The 14,392-nt window shown below is 45.8% G+C and overlaps 1 pseudogene; it reads left to right on the forward strand.

Moving 5' to 3' along the window:
• Window positions 1-7,690: 7,690 nt before the first annotated feature.
• Window positions 7,691-7,834, forward strand: LOC126548699 (U2 spliceosomal RNA; annotated as a pseudogene).
• Window positions 7,835-14,392: the final 6,558 nt, after the last annotated feature.

A 14,392-nucleotide genomic window follows, 5' to 3' on the forward strand; every position in this document is an offset into this window, starting at 1 on the left:
CTTTACTACAGCGGTGTGTTCCATGACTCTATAGTGTGAGACTTCACAACGAGCTTTGTATAGATTCGCGTTAAGAGCTCAGCTTGAAAATCAACTGCTCGTGGCGCTCCTCTGTAGCCATGTTCATGCATAACATTTAAATAAACAGGGGCTGCTGAATCGCTCATCCGAGTCACTGTTATCTATCTAGAAGCGATATGGTATACGGCTGTACTGCGCACATTCGTGTAGCCGTGAATGCGGGAGCTATACTGTTCCTCGGCAGCCCAATTTTATTCGGATATCGCGGACCTTCTGGGAAATGGAACGCTTAGCCATAAATGCTTGCGTTTCCTCTAATTTTCTGAATGGTGAAGTGATCGAAGGCCTTCATTCCTCAATTTTATTTTCTTATTCATTTTCTAGAAATATAGTCTTGCGCCTCGAATAAATAGAGGCACAGAGGGCATTTTAAGTATATTTGCATTGACCATGTGTTACTCAAGTGGGTCCCCTTTTTTCTTCCTTTCGAGAGTGTCGAAACGGAAATAAAATGAAAAAAAAAAAAGCTGTAGCAATGCCGTATGTTGGGCATGTTGGTACTCTAACTTGAATAACATTTTTAGCGCCAGCCGACGAGGATAGAAGGGAGATATTGCGCATTGTGTTGTCAACGTCTCCCTTCTGTCCTCGTCCACTGGCGCTAAAAAATGTTATCCAGACATGAAAGACTTCGCTACCAAACAATATTACTGTTCAGTACATATTAGAGACGAACATTTTTACAAAGTTACATTGCGACTGCAATGCGATAGAATATATGAAGCCAGATTTCATAGCAACTAGCTTTGACATATGCTTCCCTTCTACAGATGCTGTCGTAGATTCAGAGCAAGCGTCTTGAATGCCATGAAGTTATATCATAATGCGGAAATGTGATAATGCCATAAAAAAGTCTAATGCACTTTTTCACGGCTTCATGGTGTCTCTATCGACCAAAAAAATTAAAAATAAAGTTATTCGAATTTCCGCGACCGAAGGTTCCTGTTACGCAACCAGTTTAGCAAAACTGTTTGCATGGTTGGAGTCGCGACCGTAGAGGTTCAATAGAACGCATTTGCATTTTAGGAGGAAATTAGACAGAGAGAGGGAAACAAAGCGATAGAGCAATAAAGAAGTTATAAGGGAAAGGCAGAATGCTTAACCAAGATGAACTTAGTTGGCTACCCTGCAGTGGGAGAGGGGGACTGAAAGGTGAGTAGAATAGGGGAAAGAAAATGTTCTCAGTATTCACGCACACACATGCACAAGCGTTCATCGGTCAGTCAAACATAAGCGGTGATACAGGCTGAAATATCTCAAGAAATGCAGCAGTGCGTCTGTGGCTTTGTGTATCGCAGACGTACGAGGTCATGGTACCAGGATTTCCTCTTCTGTAAGAGCTTTTCTCCACTATACAAGGGGCCTAACCGAAAACATTGAGATCATCATCACCAACATCGTCATAGTCCTCATTCGGTTCGCAAACATATATACAGTTGACAGGGGGAAAACAAGACAAGGTGCAGGCTGACACAAAGTTCCGGGGTTTTACGTGCCTAGACCCCGATCCGATTACGAGGCACGCCGTAGTGGGAAACGCCGGAATAAGTTTGCACATCTAGGCATCTTTAGCGTGCACCTGCATTTAAGTACGCGAGTGTTTTCGCTTTTCGCTCCCATCGAAATACAGCCACCGCTTCAGCGATCGAACTTCTATCTCAGCAGCGCTACGTTATAACCACTAAGTTCCCGTGGCGAGTGAGCAAGCTGGCAACTGCCACCGAAAGACACATACGCTGCATTTATTCCTTAGGAAGGCGAGCATAGAAACATAGAACGTTAACACAAGGAGAAGAAAAGGAAAGAAGACAGAAAGAGCAATATGACAGATCACAAGAATTCAAGTAAAATAATTACAAAGAATAAAATATTACAATAGGCAGTAGGACATTCGTCGATAACCAATAATGCATGGCCTGCTATTCATACATAGGGGTAACGTTATCACGGTGCTCTTCAGCCACTTGTCAAATTAGGGATCGTTTTAGAGTTCACGAAATGGGGCCCTCCTCGTTTTGTAAGCGTTTTGTGCAGACACACTTCTCTTTCACGTAGTGCGTCTATCGTGCACGTACCGCGTTTTCAAGAACGTGTGCACTACCCTATAGCACAATGTATTATTGCATCATCACCTGCCGTCGACCTCTTCCTTTCGCTGTCTCTCCCATTTTCATTCACCCCGGGGAGAAGTAGCAGGCTAGAGACAAGTTCTTTGAGCCAGCCCCTCTCCCTCTCCCTTTAATAAAACCTCCTACTCCTCCTTGACTTGCAAGACGCCTGCGTCTTGCGTATTCCGGACGAATCAGTGTGAGTGAGAAAAAAAAAAAGGTTACTCCTGCTGTTATAAACATGGGAAGGTGTGGTCTACCAAGTTAATTTAATAAAAGATACTTACCCGCCTACGCACACAAAAAAATATAGTTATTACGCTTGAATAATTCGTTAGGGCAGGCGCTTCCAAATCTTAATGCCAAACATCTATATTAATATTGAAGGCGGCCAATCTATGACAAATGACTACGAAAGAAAAGCTTCGTGAATTACGTTCCTGTACAAGGCCCTTGTTCATAATGAAGTGACCGCACGAATGTTGCGGCCACAAAAGCGAAAAAAAATTCTTTTAATTCAATATTTTGGATATGCTGCGCTGCGTGATAACTTGTAGAGAAAGTAAAAGAAATTATTGATGCCTTGAGGCATCAAAGTAAAAAGGGAGATGCGAATATTAACATACAAAAGACTAAAGAGATATTCAATAGTCCAGTGAAGAAGCAAAGTGTCCAGGATTGGTAGTCAGCCTTTTGAAGCTTGCCGCAAGTGCGTTTACCTACGCACAGGGGACTTGGATTATAAAAGAGAACTTAGTGGACGAATAAATATGAATTGGCGTTTACTTAGCAACTACTCTCCATACATAAATGGTAGTTGAACAGTACAGCAGACAACCAGTGCTTTCTTAATGTAGTGCCTTTCTGGGTAGTGTAATAAGAAAAGAATCACTTGAGAAGGTAAAGACGGCGCAATAAGCGATGGCATGGAAATTTTAGGTGTAACGTTAAGGAAGGGAGGACGATAATATAATTTAGAGAGCAAACGAGTGTAGCTTCTCTACTAATTGTACTTGTTAGGAAAAAAGTGAACAACATAGGTCATGTAATGAGTATAGCAGATAACCAGTAGTCTATCAGAACCCAAGAAATGGCGTCAACGGTAGGGAAACGTAGTCAAGAACGATAGGTAATCACGTGACGCGACGAGAAATTCTCGGGCATAGCACGGAGTCGGCTGATCCAGTGCAGGAGCACCTTCGCCTTGGAAGGGGCATAAAACAGGATGATGACAGGGACGGGGCACCACATTGTCGCTTTCCCCAAACACAATCAAAGCCGAATATTACGGAGCCGGATAAATTTAGTTGTTCTGTGGGTCGAACACGTGAGACTGACACTCGTGTATATATATATATATATATGTAAGTGGACATTGGAGATATTGAACTCGGTGCCTCTTCTTGCCGCTTTCGGAGAAGATCGACCGTTTTCGCCGCTTCGAGCGAGTGTAACATAATTCAGACGTGCTGTCACGAGCGCCATTTTCGCCATACTTGATGACGCTGAAAAAGCGTTCAAGCCAAAGAGAAAATTGCTACCTAGTACGCGTAGTTTTGTTTTGAATAAATGGCTTCTTTGCTTGCTTCTTTTCTGCAGTGAAGATAAAAATTCTTATACAACGAACGCGCAACAATGGCCTAATTTATTTATAGGCGAGTTTTAGTATATACAACTACCTGATATATCTATTTGCTTTTGTGCATAAGCCCGTTTGTTATAACCGGCTTGGACTGTATACGGAAACGAAAATAATATGCTGCAAACACTGACAATGTGTGTAGAAAGCTCCAAAATACTTACCGCCGCTTGTTTCAGGCGATGTAGCCATTTATGACAGGAATGTCACAATGCAATGACACAATGCCACCGCGGTTTATGGTTACGGCCTCCGTTACAAGCGTACGTGCTGCTTCCCGGCTTCATATGCGCAGACGTCTCGGCACCTATAGTTTCGTGATCGCATCCGCACGCGATCTCAGGTGTTTTATTGATGCAGGAGAAATTCATTCATGCTCAAAACACAGCCCGAGAAAGCCTTTGAATTATTTATTCCAACTTAAGCTCGAGTGCATAAAAAACAGTGCGGATTTTAATTCCGGGTTATTAGAAGTCTGCGTTAAATATATATATATATATATAGGGAAGGTGGTGCAATGAAAGAGGCAACGAGTCCCGAGGCTTCTTTGACTAGTTTGTTTTTGCGTCTTCTAAGAAATTTTACTGACTGTGTTTGAAAGTATAGCCTTTAACAACGCGTTTGGGGACATCCGTTCTTCGGCGCGGTGTCGCTTGTCCGAACAAAGGGACAAACGCAATAGAACGAGCCATGCCATCTCGTTCCAATCGCGTGAAAAGCGCCGCTTCTCTTATCAGATGATCCCGCTGCTGCACTCATTAGCGGCCCAGTGTGGCACCTTTCTTCTGCTCCTCGATTTTTATAGTATTTCTTTCCTTCTTTATTTCTGAAATTTGGAGACCTAGTTAGCGCGCCGTACTTCTTTTTTCCTTCTTCGGTCGAGCTCTCATTTTGCATATCTTGAGCGTGCAGCCTCTCTGATTGGCTTATAGTGCGCGTGTTGCGCACCCGTTTTACGTAGCGTTTTTTTTGTTCTTTTTCTCGCTGTTTCGTTATTCAAGGTGGGCACTCCCGGTGTTATACAGCGATGTCGCTGGTTTGCTTTCATCACTGATTTTCTTTGATCGTTTTCTTCCCCTTCTGTATAATGACAGCTTTTTGTAGAGTGACAAGACTGACTCTTCTTTTTTCTTTTTTTGAATGATTTTTCTTTGACAACCAGCTTACTCAGCTTCACAGAGGGGTATGTTTGCCCGTCACTGCAACTGCGTTGACGGCTCCGGGAGATAAACTAAGAATGTGGAGATGAAGATTAATTGCGTTGCGCAGCCAGGCAGGCGCGCTCAGCGACGCTGGTCGAGCGATAGCGGGCTGAGGGGTTCACCGGGAGACCAAAGACGCACGAAACTGCTCGCCGTTGCAAAACACTCTGGGCGGTGGGCAACAAGGGGACGAGAAACAAGAAAGAGCGAAGGGAGGTGCGGAGGCAAAAAAAAAAAAGAAATACGGGGATCGCCAGCGCTGTCAACGCATGGAAGTTTTCTGAAAGGCACGTAGGGACGCTGAGAAACGTGTAGGACGACTATGTTAAGGCATGTCCCGTGCTCTCCTTTTTCTTTTTTTCTGAGGGCAGGGGGGGAGGGGAGAGTTAATTTTTTCCTGCCCACATTCCTGTGCGGAGGTGTCATGTACGTATGCTGCGAGCTCCTATACGAGAAGCGATGCTCCAGGTCAGTGTATCTGTTACGAGCGTCTACACACAGAAGGACGCTCAGCAAGGAGCAATTGCCGGCCAAGTCTGCCAGGCTACTCCCGATTGCACTAACAAGTACACCTCCTTGACAATCTGCCCTGACGCGCTAGTTATCTGGTAAGGGGTGAAATTGAAATTTTATTTCCCCAGAATGCGCCAAGGTGGGCAGTTACTGGACATTGCGTAATATGCTTCACGTCTACAACGTTTCTACTTCGTCACAGCTTCTACTGCACTTTCAGTTCCAGCGCATTTATTGCTTAATCCGCAGCTCCGTCTCTCGTTCTTTCTCTCCCTTCCACTCTCTCTTTTAATCCCCCTTAACCCTTTCCCCCGTGCAAGGTAGCCAGCCGGAACTACCTCTGGTTAACCTCCCTGCCTTTCTCTGTATTCTTTTTTTTTCTCTCTCTCCCCAGTTTCTCGTAATTTCGGGCACTGAGCCATGCTCCATGAAGGGCAGCAGAAGACAGCGCCAACCTTTCCTTTCGCATCAGACCACTTCTCTCGTAATTACAAAGGTTTGCCATACTGTCCCGACTACGGGCATGATCTTACATGCGTTTCAATTCTGTACAACATTGCCTGCAACAGCCTCTCGGCAATGCCAGAGATAATAGCCGTTACATTGCGTAAGCGGATAACAGTTTCCCAGATCGAAGCGTATAATTTAATTGTAGTATAGATTATGTAAATTAAAGTGACTGAGCAAGAGTTGTCACAGAAGCCACCCTTTCGACGAAGGAACTTGTGTTGGCCCTGGCGGAGACAAGTCCGCTTGTCGAAGCGCTGGCCCCAGCGACATTCCTTGTTCTAGCCCTGTTAATAACTTCAAGCCTTCATCTTCTGATGAACCCCTGTCTTGTTTGCATTTAGATTGTTAAAGTCAGTTATTGCTACTGATATAGCGTTCGAATGTAGCACAGACCATTCCAGTATCATGGCGTGGCAGTTTCTTTTTCTTTCTTTCTTTCTTTCTTTCTTTCTTTCTTTCTTTCTTTTTTTTTTGTTTGTCGAAAACGACCTTTACATGCACAGCTGTGGCAGGCGCATTGCACGCTAAACAATAAAGAAAATCGAGCGGTTGTTCGCATGACCTCATTCATTGCTGAAACACCAATGCGGAAACCGGCACAGTAATGTAGATTCACGATTTCTTGTGGACTAAAGTTCTAGAAACTCCATATAAACTATATACGGTCGGCTCCTATCAATTTGTCCTGCGTTAATTCAACTTTTCACTTAATTCTAACGGATTGGAAACTCCCGGCGAAAAACCATGGATTGTTATGCAAAAAAAATAATAAAACAAAAATTTAGAAGCCATTCTATTCTCTGAAGGTGGATGACCAGCGAAGCTATAGCACATCACATAAGGTTGACATGGATACACGTATTTATTTTCTTGGTAGTGACGATAGCTTTGTGATTACTGTGATATACATTGATTGGTTCCGTTACAACCTTAGACAGAATGTTTGCCAAACTTAAATATATACGCGACTGTCGTTGAGTTGTTGAATGACTTGGATTGGTGTGGCACTTCAAACCAAACTCTTCTAGTAAAAACTGAGTGAACCATTCCTGGTGTGGTTTTTAGATGTCCACATCGAAGTCTCCAACGATGCTCGCAGAGGTAGTGTCAATACGGCTAACCCATGCAAAGTGCATGGCCATGAAATCATCGATATCACACTTTGGTGTGCGTGGAGATATATACAGAGTAAATATGACAATTCCGTCTTTCGTTCGTAGGGCACAGACATTCCCACAGCCAGTGGCATTGTTTTCTTCCGAGTCAAGGGTGTATCTTCGTACATACATTTTGTCCTTTGGGTAATTAATTAAAGGGAAAATGAGACATCCACCCGAACGTAGCTAAGTGCTACATAGAAAACCCATACGGATTCCTCGAAAGAAAAGCTTCGCAGTCTTTCTTTTTTTTGTCAACTGCGAAGGTTTTCTTCCGAAGAACCCGTATGGGTTTCCTTTGTAATCCTTAGCTACGTTCGGGTGGACGTCCCATTTTCCCTTTAATTAATCACTTCCCTCCACCTTGCGGGTTTCCGCAGGACTGTTACGTCAAATCCTTTGCGTATATGGCAATGCCTCCTGCTTGTGATTCCATGTGCTGTTCACAAACGATTCCAGTATTCCCATCGACTTGAAACAATGCCTATTGATCGATTTATTTCATTTATCGCATTTAATATTATTTATTTTTATTACTATTAGGGGCGGAGTGCTTGAGGCCTGCTCCACCTCCACCACGGGTCGGCTCGGTATTGCACAACCTCCGGGATCGATCCACATTTTTGCCCACGGACACGGCAGATGCACTGGGGGATAGCAGTATACAGCTTCGCTGTAAAAACTCGTTAAGTTGGAAAATGAAAGCATGCGGCTTGGGTTAATTGAACCCGCTCCGGCGCGCAGGCGCTACTGAAAGCTTGAAAACACAAGAAATTCAGCACATGGCGCTTCTGCTTCGCTAGCGTGCATATCTTTCATGTTAGCTCCTTCCGCCCGTAAATGCATTCGTTCTCGCTTATTTCGTATTGTGTCACAACCCCATATTGGGCAACCTGCTTTGTCCATTTCCGAGGTTGCGTTAAAATATGTCGCGCACTTCGCAGCATTCAGGTTGAGTCGCGCTTCAAGCGCAAGAAATAAAAATAATAACGATAATAATGACAAAAAAAAAACTATGAACTTTTTCAAGCGATAAAAAATATTGAATCCGTTGATTTTGCTGCCGTCTGTTAATTTGAACTTCCGGACAATGCGACCAAATCTCGCGCTTTCGCAGGGGTCGAATTAATGGTGATCGAATGTATATGGTCTTTGTCCATAACAGGTTTTAGCTCAACTATTTTACCATGAGCTCCTGCTTGTCACGGGTGATACGCGGACTCTGCATCGTACGCTTAGGTCTCGCTCCTTCTACTCGAGCGTCTAGGCGTCGCTGAACGTATGGGCACGCGGTAACACATTTTCTGAACACTGGGACATAGGCACAGGTGTGGAGTGATTGTCGGCCAGACTGCCAAGCTTTCAGTGGCAGTTTCAATTTATTGATTTCAAATACAATGCAGTCCATGGTAACAAGTATATAGAACCTAACTGAGCTTTCAACAAAAACCTTGTAGCCAATCAACCAATACATAGAATCTCATAAAAGCAATTAATAAAATTATTCAGAAACGAAATTCTTTGATTTTACATGCCAAACCCACCATCTAATGTTGAGGCACGCCGTAGTGGAGAACTCCAGAATAATTTTGGCCACCTGAAGTTTGTTAACGTGCATCCAAATCTAAATGCACGAGCGGTTTTGCATTTAGTCCCCATCAACATGCGTTGTTGTTAAAACGTTTATTAAAATAACCATAAATGTTTCCACCCCCAGGAAGTGGATCCATCATGGCGGGGGCAGGCATGAGGGAAGAGGTCAGGTTAGATATTATTAACCATTTTTGAGTCATGTCAAAATCGAAGTAATGACTAGAATATGAGGCGCCGGCTCTCGGGGGGACCAGTGAGAAGGCGCCAGGCGTCCAAATCCTGAGGCCTCAGAATGGGCGGGAGCGTGGCTATCATTCTTCTCCGGTACTCGGCTTTAGCCCAGCGTCCCCAGAGTGCATGTTGCTGATCCAGCAGCTAGTTAACTGCACAGGAACGGCAAGTGGCTGATTGCCAGGTCTGGAGGCGCATCCTGGCGCGGTGGGCTGGTGTCACTGCTGCCTCCATGACGATGCACCGTAGCCGTGTGGCTTCAGCACGGGTCAACTTCCCTGGGGGAGGCGTAGAACGTTCTGGGAGGATCTTCCGGAGCGTGACCCTTCGAGCCTCCTTCGCCTCTGCCAGGGCTGTGTCCGGGTCGATGGAGTATGGGTCGTCCGGCACTTGTGGCCGAGTCTCTGAGGAGCAGGAAAGAAGCTCCTTGGCCAGAGAGTCGGCCATTCGGTTTCCAGCGACCCCGGCCTGACCTGGTATCCATGCAAGGCGGACACTGTGGCCATCCTCATCGGCGATTCGCATCGCCCGATGTGTCGAGTTAAAAGCACCACTGCGCGAGTCCAGCCGGGCGCGGGCCTTTATGGTGGCCTGTGAGTCTGTGCAAACAGTGTGATGAGTGAAGGCTGCAAAAAGAGACTTGAGTACGGCGTCGCACGCAGCGCATATCGCATCTAGTTCCGCCGTTAACGAGTCAAAGTGCGGCCACGACTGCCGGGATCAAACCAGCCACCTCAAGTTCAGCAGCTCAACGCCATAGCCACTGAGATACAGTGGCCCCTATTCTGGGTCCACATTTTATAGGAACTTCTCTTACTATTCTTCTTATTGTTTTCAACCTCAGAGAAGCGGGTGATAATAGAAGAAACACAATCCTTACAAACTACGGCGTTGATGTTGCTGATGCTCTGCATGTTTTCTTCGTATCCGACTGGGCACGCAAGACGCCAATGCCACTCAGCTTACGCTGAGCATAATCGAAATGCAGATACACGAAGCATTCATTCTAATTTACTTGCTCTTTCAGAAGAAGTATGTACCGCGTGCTTATTTTCAGTTCCGCACCGGTAGGTATACGGTGGCACCATAATACGACTATTGTGCAAGCGAAATTCAAGGCATTACCAGTTTGCGCGCCCTTCTGGCTCATCGTATAGAATACCATGGTCAGAAGAGGCCGCCGGGACATTCTCGAATTTCGTTGTGATATATATATGCAACTGCGTTTGATAATTTGCATGCGGAACCTTCTAAGTAGGATTCTTGACAAAAGACGCCAGTCTGTAGCCACTAACACCGTTCTGAGGTCAGTGGTATGCACCCTGCCAAGCGACATCGGCACTTGACGCGTCGTTCAGGCAACACCGGCATATGTGGATTACCCATGTGGTGGGAGTTTTTTTTTTTTCCGATCGAAGTAGCATATTTGCGGGAATCTTGAGATAACGCTGGACTACTATTGACAAAACGACTCGTACAAGTACTGTCCGCGACTGGTCAGCGCCGCGGCAGTCGTGTGGCTATCATGCCGATTGCTGTAATGAGTGGCGGGTGTGCGAATGCCGGCCCATTAAGAAATACTCTGCTGTAAGAGAAGCTTTTCGAACAAAATGGGCCGAATTTTCAAAGCTGTTTGCCAAAGTTCGGTCAAATTCCCATATAATATGTCCAACATCTCGATTAGCTGACATTTGCTCTTGCTCCCATTTTAGCGTAAGAATTTGTGCGTGTGTGTGTGTGTGTGTGTGTGTGTGTGTGTGTGTGTGTGTGTGTGTGTGTGTGTGTGAATTAATAGGGCCTTAAGAGAGATTATAACGATGCTCCATTCACATTAAGTGCACATAAGTGCATAGAGGGCATTTTAAGCTGAGAAATACGCAGAGATCGATAGGAGCACCATTGTTTCCGAAAAGAGGAGGGAGAGAGAAGTAGAAGGAAAAGTAAACAGTGAGATTGCGAGAGAGGGCCGATGATGACGGTCAGCTCAGCGAATTATTTACACGTGCAATGTGCACGTGCGGCAGCCTCTGCTTCGGTGTGGCATTTACAAAGGCTTACTCGCAGCTCATTAGAATGATGGCACGTCTATGTGCGACTCTTGCGAAAGCGCCGACCATTAAAAATTTTTTATGCCTTCATTCCCGGTATGACGTCAAGCGCCAACCTCTCAAGAGGGCGTTAAACCGGCTCGACTAAAGACCGTTTTCGGAAATGAACAACCTTGCACCATGACCGCGCGTGTCGCTGGCGCAGAAATAAACTAGAGTGTTGCTATACAGAGCCACGAGTGCACTTGTCCCTGCGACGCTTTATACGCTTGGTGCGGGCTCTCACGTGTGTTCGCAAGTTGTGCTACTTTTCTCCTATATTCGCTCTATTTTCATCCTCTTATCCCGTTTCACCGAGTTTATGGTAGTAAACTGGAAGCTCAACCGGTTAAACTCCGTGCCTTTACACTCTTCTCCCTTTCTTACTCAGACAAGCAGCACTAGAATCTGGCATTGAGGCTACCTTAATTGTACCGCTACGGAAATCAGGCGGGCATGACGGGGAACCGAACTAGGAACCTCGTGCCTTGCGGTAGAGTGTCTTCGATAGTGCGCCACTGCGTCGGCTCAACGGCAGGCAGTGCCGCAGTCCGCTGTCACCTGATCTCGCTCACGTTGCTTCGTCGACACGCTGTGATCAGTAGAAGAAGCTGCTGCGAGCGGCAGTGCAGCGTCTCCCTTGCTTCCCGTGAGTAGAAAGAGAAAGATGACAGGTGCGATGCTAAACAAATAAGGAAGCGTGGTTGTCGTGGCAAGCGTGAGGCGAAAAAAAAAAAAAAAAGAACGCACACAGCGTGCTTGATAGAACGACGTGATCAATAATCAATCATAGCTTTTGCCTGAAGATACACCGTCAGCGGACAGAAATGTAAAAAAGAATAGCAACAACTCCCGTAGTTTTTGTGATCGTTTCCTTCCGAGCGGCAAGCCAAATTCTATGCATGCACGCCGTAGTGTGTTACGCTTTATCAATTCCACGTCTAACTAAACATGAAAAAAAAGAATGCGCTTTTTCTTTTTTTGACGTTTCAACTTGGTCTCATATTTCAACAGTTCTGCTTTCCTGGCAACAGTAAAATTGCTTTTTGTCGTGTACTCTGATTACTTGATCTTTTTTTGCAGTGCACTTTTGTATCTACGTATGCGTCTGTTTTATTCCTGTGTTCTCCTTGCTGTTCACATAACTAAGCCTGTAGAAGGATGACCTAAGCACAGTCATATTAGCAGGCGTGTGGGGTCACTTCTGACGCTGAGGGAACAAAACGTGTAAAAAAAAAACATAAATAAATAAAGAAAATGCCATAGAGCCGGGGAGAAAAGCCCAAAGCTGCCTCGACATTACAAAAAGGTTCTCATATGTGATACAAAGGGAAGCCGCTATTAACGCCTCATTCCCGCAACTCAATTCACTGCTTAACGCATCAACAGCTAAAGGCCAAGTCCACGTTCCCGCGTCCCTCGGGTTTCCTGCGCCGCCAGCTGCGCATTCTTGGCAGGCTGGTTAAAGCGCGGCGCGTCTTATTAACCGGTCTGACAGCTGTAACTGACGTCCACCGAGAGTAGCGAGACGGGGCCATCTTATTCTCTTATACATGTTCGCAACGTGCGCGTTCAGACGGCGGTCCAAACACGCCCTGCCTCACCTCCTACTCTCCAGAGAGTTTGCCGCTGTTTTGAGGACGCCATTTTGGTAGCCTGCCGTGAACGCCGAATCGCAGGGCCATGTGCTGCAGACCACTCGGAACTTTCGCGCGCTGCTCTATGCCACAGGCGCCTCGCTGGTTCTGCTTGCATCTCACCAACACTGTATGAGGTCACCGTCATTACCTACATGCCCGCACTCCTCTGTCTTGTTGTTTGTACGTCACAGTTGCGACCATTTGCCTCTTTTTGCGTGCGCCCCTTTCCCTGCAACCGCCTACCCCTGCAGCTATGATGATGGCGCATCCGCACCATTATTCGCCCTGGAAGCAAGAACAGCTGTCTGCGAGGCAACGCAATTGATGGTGATTCTAGTGCGTTCTCTTTTTTATCTGCGTGCTCTAGGGTAAGGCTTTCGCGTGTCAACGCTATAGGGAGCCTCGGCAGAATCCGCGTATAAGCTTCGTACGTAACTCGTTATTTCCATTGCACTTGATTGCCCCCCCAATGCGCATCACATGTCGACGCGTTCATCACGTGCACATAATTATACCTACCGGATTCCGCGCATCAAGAAAAAGGACGTTCGCGCCGCAATGGAGCACCGTAGTGCGCGTGTGTATTAACAAGGTGCAACTGCACTGAAAGCGCGAATTACCCAAGCCGTGCATTTCGCTACGGTGCAGACTGAAATGAGGAGCATGCATAGCGGGCCTCCACTTGGGGCGTTGGCTGTTCATCAGGGCCAGCGCCGAGCGTCAACGGAATGCCGCTCCCAGGAATATTTTTATCATATCATGTTCTATATATATATATATATATATATATATATATATATATATATACACACATTAGTATTTTATATTTTCTAATAATACTATGAATAAGAATGATTATCATAATAATAATTATTATTATTAGCGCGCGCGCGCGTGCGTCGTGCTGGAGCACTGCAGTAAACTGTTCTGGCGCTTGAGGAAGCTTCGTTCTTTTGCTCAAGCTAAAAAAAAAAAGAAAAACAACGAGAGACGTACAACCGAAGCGCGCACGCTCCTCTGTTTAAACAACCACGGGTGCTGCCTTGAAAACGAAAAGAAAAAGAAAGAAGTGCCCAGGATTACCAGAAATCAAGGTTTTATCTTGCGTAAATTTCATGTTTCCATTTATTCGTTTGTTCTTCTCCAAGAGATGTTACACTCACGCTCCGAGAACAGGGGCGAACGCCACACGCCCTTCCTGAATATTAAATAAGGTGAGAGTGTTTCTAAAAGTCCATTATGAAGCTTATTAAATGAAAGGCTCGGAACTTCGAATTCAAGACACAAGTAAAGCGAAAAGACTTGACAATGAGCCCGATGTATTATATGCCAACGTAATTTTCTTCGCTACAATTTCTTTTCACCTTTGTTGGTTTGTTTCATGCCAGCGATGGTGGTTTCTGCCGGGCAGCCGGCGTGCCAAGGGCGGCGGCATCGTGGATTCAAACGAAGAGAGCCGCTGGCCCCGGCTCGTTGAACTCGCAGGCTCACAGACGAACCACGCGATATTCCCTCCTCGAAATGATCGGTCGCGAAAACTTGGTCGCTCGCCGTTGCCCTCCCTGGCCCCCTCCTCTCTCTCGGAACTTTCTCGCCCTTTTTCATTTCTCCTAATACTCCGATATGTTTGT

Source organism: Dermacentor andersoni, chromosome 1, assembly GCF_023375885.2.
Source record: "Dermacentor andersoni chromosome 1, qqDerAnde1_hic_scaffold, whole genome shotgun sequence".
NCBI classification, from domain to species: domain Eukaryota; kingdom Metazoa; phylum Arthropoda; class Arachnida; order Ixodida; family Ixodidae; genus Dermacentor; species Dermacentor andersoni.